Below are 7,092 nucleotides of genomic sequence, written 5' to 3' on the forward strand. Positions count from 1 at the left end.
GAGCCGGGACTTTACCAATATTTTCAAAAAGTATGCAAAAGTTAGCTCGTATTTTTATTTTATGGCCTACTTAATTTTCTTTTCATTCAAGTAGAACATTTTAACTCATTAGTTCCCACCTGAAAGGGTCGTTTTACCCGCATTTCAAGAAACCGCGAAAAAAGCTAATTTGAAAGTTCGCTAGAAGATTGATGTATTCTATAGAATTATTCATCGGAAAATTTTACTAGGGGTCTTCTCAGGCAAAATTATCGTGCCATCAACGTAAAAGTCTATAAAAAGTTATTAAGTATAACCTCCTTTCTGTGTTGCCGGAAAAAAAAGAGTTGTGGAAATATTTTTACGCAGAACTTCTTTCTGAAAATAGTGATGAAAATAATTGTACAAATATAATGATGAAAATTCCGTTATTCGATAGCAAATACTGTCTCAATCGAATTTTGTCTATTTTATACGATTCTGCATAAAAAATGGCCATGGTTAGGGTTTGGGGGCGAAAATAAATTCCAAAGAATATGAGTTTCACGATCCTTTCAAGTAAGACTGCATTTTTAAATATTTGTTTGCCTTCCGCTCTTCCATAGGCCTCTTCCAAGTGATTTTTTTTTATTGTATTATTTATAACCATACCGCATTATTTGTAAGTGGAACCTTGCTCTGTATTCGAACTCTTAGGGTACGATCTCACAGAAAGCGCAGCCGTGGCGAGTGAAGCGGTTTCGAGCTGAGTGAAGCTTTCAAATTGCTGTAGCTATATGAAAGTTTTCATACAGCAAGCTTTTTCAGAAGCGTCTTGAAACTGCAAGCAAAGCAGTTGAATTTGAATTTTCTATTTAATTTTTCAACTTCATGACGCTGTTGCAAACAAGATATCAAAATATTCAAACAAAAATGAATTTTGCAACTAATCTTTTGAATAAAATTTAGCAAATATTTTTTCCGCCTTTCATCGACGGTATTTTTTTTTTTTGAGGTATTTTTCTAGCCGAGTCCATCAGAAAAGCTCCGCTTCGCTTCGTTCAGTGTGAACACCAGCAGCTTCACCTTATTCCATCTTGCTTCGCTCAGCGCCACTCTGCACCCTGTGTGAACGCACCGTTACTTTTATAGGAAAATCAAATCACTTCGAAAAATATTGCGCAAAAAGTTGCATAAGCTCTTCAAGATTATGTGATTTACTTATCATTATATTTGATTGGCCATGAAATGTTTGCAATTGTGACAATTTTTCCTATAATACACATTTGCTAACATAGCAAGGCAAAAAACATTTGGCAATTCAAATCTGATTTTTTTTTCTGAATGGAATTTGACTCATTAGATAATTAAAAAATATATAATATAGAAAATTAATGGTCTATATTTTCGAGGCAATATTAAAGCTTATCAGCAAAATAGTGTGCAAAACATTTTTTTTTTTTTTCATATAATTGGTTGCAGATAATTCGATAATAGTTACAGCAAGCAAATTTCTATATATGAAATTGAATAAAAAATCGTTTCAAGGTTTATTATCTATAATTATGTTTGTTTTCAGTCTAGAGCCATTAAAACTCAAATTTATTTTTTAATTCACTTTGGCAATTTTTAATAAAAAAATTTAATTTTTTCGCGTTTATTTCACTAGAACTCGTATTTTTTTACTAATAAATCTTGTTTCCAGCATAATTGGTATTTACAATCTGGTGTAGATATGTACATATATGGTGTTACGTATGTATATTGTGCTGCATTTGCAAATTTATTTAGCACTGTGCTCATTTACATATGGATACATATGAATAAAAACAACACTACTTTGCAAATTCCACATAATATGCAAATGCAAGACCTTATGCAGAAGATTGTGAACATCCTTATAAGTAGTAAAAACGCAACTGCAACTATCCGCCGCCCATATGCAAAAACCATTTCCAAATTCCAAATTTCCAAAATTTTCCCATAAATATTTTTACCTTTAAGCACTTCCTTCGGCTATGCCAATTCAAAACTAACTGCGACTGAACTCTGTCGATTGTCCGGCTTTAATATATTTTCGAAGCCTGCAGCATAGACAAGTTTATATTTAATTTATATACATATGTACCTATGTATATATTTATGTATGTGAGTATGTACAGTACATTTACATTTGTACATACATATATAAATATATACAAACATGAAAATAATTGACCACATCGGGTTATCTATGCCACAAGCATTGCTGCAGAAAGCTACTTTTGATAACAATTTTACAAGTGACCAGAAAATCGACAACAACAAAGAAGAGAAAACAAGTAGTCACCTCAAAACAAGTTCTTCCTGCTTTATCTCCATGGTGTAGTTATCATTGCGGCTATTTTGGTAAACAGATACCAGTTACACATGAATGCATATAGGTATGTATATAAATATGTAAGTTCATAAATGAATATATGAACATATCTAGCCCTAACCGCCAAAATAACGTAAGCGACATTTTTTTCAAAATTTTCTTTTTGATGCAGAAATATTCCTACAGCATCTATGTAGATGCATAATATACATACACGTAAAATTCAGCGGGGTGTGTCTTTCAATTATGTGGCGTGTTTGAAAACCGGATTAGCACAGAACGAGCCTCCATATCAGCTTGAACGCAATGCTGAGCTCGCAGTGTAGGCAAGTAAATAATTAGTTAAAAAATAATAATAATAATCAAATAAAGTAAGCAGCGATCAAAGTCTAAACAAAGGCGATTTAGCTCGAAACAACAAAAACAGCGTGTTATTTAAACTACATACTTTGTTTTGTATATTTTTAGAAATTGTACGATTGTTGCCACTTAAGATTATTTTTGGCCTTTTGTTTGCTTTTATTACTGATCGATACAAACTCACTGTTGCTATGAGAAAATGTTTATGTTGACTTTTATCAAAAAGCTTAAGAGATCAGTCGATGTGAATGTGCAAATGGCGTGTGCTAAAAGTCACATACATATCTACGTACATAACAGGCGTGCACTCAAGGAGGCGAACGATTTCAAATCTCCCCCCAAAGTTATTCAAATACCCATGCTCATTAGGGTGGTCCAAAATAAGTAAAGTAGGAATTTTAATGCCCCCACCCCCAAGGATTGTGCTATATTGAAAAACAACTATAACCCTATTTTTTATTTGAAAATCAACAAATATTTAGAGGTCGCTCAAAGCGATCAAAGTTTTCCATGTATTTCATATGAGAAAAAAAAAATAACTTTTCGTAGAAATGGTATAGAATATTTTTCGATCGGAAAACTCTGTTTTTTTTCAGGAGACTTCCAATAATAAAACCCAATTTTTTTAACCATGTTTTAATGCCAAAGATTTTTTATTTATGGGGGCCCATTGCATTTTCTGGCATTTTCCGGGGGTTTTGGTGGACCTATAAAATATACACGCCAATTCTGAACAGAAACTTCCTGGGAGTTTTATCTCCTTTCCCTTTCCCCATATCATGAATAAAAATTTCCTGAGGATTTTTTATATCAAATGGCGGAGTTGAGCTGTCATCAAAAAAGTGCCAACAGCTCTTGAGAATTTCGAATTTTCTCCTCCCAAATTTTCGGGGAAAATGCTGCTCACTGGGAGCTAATTATTGGAGGATTTCTTTCTCGGGAGAAACAAATTTCCGGAGAACAAACTCCTTGGGAATATTCAGAATCGGGCTAATAGTTTCTATGAAAAATTGGTTAGATAAAACAATTGGGCATTATTACTGGGAATCTCCTGAAGAGAAACAGAGTTTTCCCGATTGAAAAATATTGATTTTCAAGAATTTTATACCATTTCTATGAAAAGTTGCTTTTACCCATATAAGTAAAGTACATGAAAAACTTTGAGCGCTTTGAGCGACCTGTAAATAATTTTTGATTTCAAAATAAAAAAATAGCGGTATATTTTGCGGAATAGAAGAATCGTAGGGGGTGAGAACTTTTTCACATGCATTTTTGGACCATCCTAATGTGCATACATATATGTATACAGTATCCCCTTAAACCTTGATCAGGAACGCATTGAGGTAGAGTAGTTTTTAAGACTTTTTTTGCCTTTTGGGTATAAATGAAACATTTTTATAAAAAAAAAGTTTTTAATTTTTTTTAGCTCAGTAGCCCATAGGAAGTAACAAAAGTACGAGAAGAACAAGCAAATTGTCGCTGCTTGTTAGAAATTGAAATAATTTAAGGTGCACAGATGTGTACCCACGGTCTGAAAAGGGTATACAAGCGAAAATAAAAACTTGTGTCGTCATTAGGCAAGAGCTTTTTTTTCACTAATTCAAAGTCAATTGCATTTGTCATCGAAGAAATGGCAACAGTTTGATCATACAACATGCAACCAAAATAGGAGTTGAATCGCTATGGTTTTTGGGCCATAGTGTATGGAGTCGCGGTAGGTAGGAGAAACAAGTTTTAGCAAAAGATCATAATGAAAACAAACCATAAGTCATAATTTTTTTTTTTTATTTGTCTTGTTGAAATTGTTCTGTATTTCTTGACAAACAAAGGACATATTTAAAACTAATGTTACCTATTTTTCGCATTTTAAAATCTGTACGGCTCAAAATGTTTGTCGAGTGTAAAGAGATCTTGACATTACCGAGACAGACTAAATATGTTGATGGTAAGAAGCGAAACAGCTTTTGTCCACCGCGCACTTCACTCCCGAGCATTGTCTATCCTCTTAATAGTTCCATGAGCCATAAAAAACCTATGTAATTTTGTAAAAATTGTCATAGCACTCTGGTTCTAAAAATAATTGTTGGTGCTATATCCTTGTTAAGTGTTTGGCCGAGCTTCTCCTCCAATTTGTGGTGTGTTTCTTGCTGTTATCACGCCATGGAGGGACGAAGTACCCTCGAAGGTTTGTCGAGAAGGGACCGCTATTCTAATTTTATTTTTTTATGTTGCTAAAATTTTAGCTTGAAAACATACCGGACCAGTCAAAATCGTTTTATTATTTTTGATAAAATAGCAGTTGAAAGACGTGCAAACTGAAATCGGCTTGGAATTAAAATTTTTTTGCATGGCATTTTTTTCTGCCATATGTATAAAGAAATTTTGAAAAATCTGCGCGAATTATTAGCCGCATGAAAATTGAGCTTTTTGAAATTGAAAATTGAAACTAATAGCCCGAAATTCTCACTAAAAAGTTGGAAACTCTGATGACCATTTTTTTAAATTTGGCAAATTTTTATAAAATCTTGTACAAGGTGCGAAACTATGAGTTGCATAGTTTTCGTTGCAGTGTAAGCTAAATTGTACAAAAAAAAAACAAGTCAAAGAAAAATAATTGGTCAAAATTTATACACAAGTAGCGTCCATAATTACATATATGGCCACCACTGTGTATTAGGGTGGCCCTTAAAATTGTTAACAAATTTTTCAAGCAAAAAATCGACAGAATTTTAACGTGAAATCTGATACATAATTTTACCGTATTATTGAAACTTTTTCTTATTAATTTATAAGGTCACTGGTCAAAGTCAAATTTTTTTCAAGTTTTTACGAAAAAGAAAATAAATTTTTTCAAACGCTGATAGTGACCCCTATTTTTTAATTTTAATACTTTCCAGGATGCCTTCTGCTAAATTAATATTTCGTCTTTCTAGCTAATCTCATTGCGCAATTTCATTTGCTTATTTTTTCACCACAATTTTATTTATCCACCAATTTTCTTCGTTAGGAGCTTGATTTTTTCTTAAAAAAAACGAAGAAATTGACAAAAAAAAACTTCCCCTGTTAATGGTTGATTTTTTTTTCATAAAACTTCCTCACTAAATACCTTAACATTTTGACATGGTATGGATAGGGATGCAAACGATATATCGACCGACAAAATTTTATCGGACACCACCTTTAGAGTTCTGCCACCTTTAGAGTTTTCATGTAGGATTTATTTAACGTATAAAAGTCTATAACGAAGGAGCGCCCCCCTCTGGACGGGCCTGGATATAAGCGTGCAGTTTTTACCAGAAAATGGAAGCTTGCCAGCACACCCACGACAAATGTAAACGTATTCTAGCGTACATACCTAATTATCTATATATATATGTATGTATGTATGTACATATGGTAAAAATTCAGACAAGAGACAGTCACGTAAACATATGTATATGTACATATGTATGTTTGTACACAGCTATTTACTGTAGCTGAAATTATAGTGTGCATTTTTGCAGATGAGCAGATAGTAGGTACATATGCACGCATGTACATACCTTATTAATTATTCACTTACCTAAGAGAAGAACGCATATTTTTGGAATAACGAGTATTTGTGCTAATAAGTGGGTTAATGTGTACCTGAAGTTTTTTGTAAATTAAATGCAAAAAATGTTAATAACTACATATACATAAAAAAATTTAAATATATTAATTTATATTATTTAAAAATTTAAATGGTTAAGCGAACTTAAAAAAATTTAATTCATATAGCTTTTGTATACATCTGCATCTTGTTTATTATTTTTCACAAATCTAGTTATGTGATGGTGCGACGCTAATGAACCGACCTTATGAAACACAACAAAGAACAATTAACCTTGAAGACAATTGAAGAAACCAAATTTTTCTGGTAGTCTGAATTGAATATGGAAAAGTAATTTCTCAGTTTTCCCAGGCCGGCGATTTTAAGCGTTAAGTAATGGAAATTTAGCAGCTCTGGTACATATGAATGTAAATGGGTGCGTCTGAAAAATTATGCCAATCCTATTCATGCAAATTTCTCTTCGTTTAATGAAATAAAGGTAAGCCGTTATAGAATTGTTTGACATTTTTAAGTTTCAAAATTTTTAGAAAATCGCGTTAGAGTTTTTGCAAGCTTTTTATGTACGAGGTGCATTATCTCAATAATTTTCATATCTATTAATGAAATTTCGTAACCTTGATTTTAGCTTGCTTTTTGTGGAGATAAACAAATTTGAAGCAAATAATTGATAAAAAAGCTCGCAAAAATTGTACACATTTTGAATAATCCTCTAGCACCTAAGTACATACTTTCGCTTTTAACGGGTGATTTTTTAAGAGCTTGATACCTTTTTTTTAAAAAAAAACGCATAAAATTTGCAAAATCTCATCGGTTCTTTATTTGA

This window comes from Rhagoletis pomonella, unplaced genomic scaffold (assembly GCF_013731165.1).
Source record: "Rhagoletis pomonella isolate Grant_MI unplaced genomic scaffold, Rhpom_1.0 Rhpom_scaffold_00001, whole genome shotgun sequence".
Lineage (NCBI taxonomy): Eukaryota > Metazoa > Arthropoda > Insecta > Diptera > Tephritidae > Rhagoletis > Rhagoletis pomonella.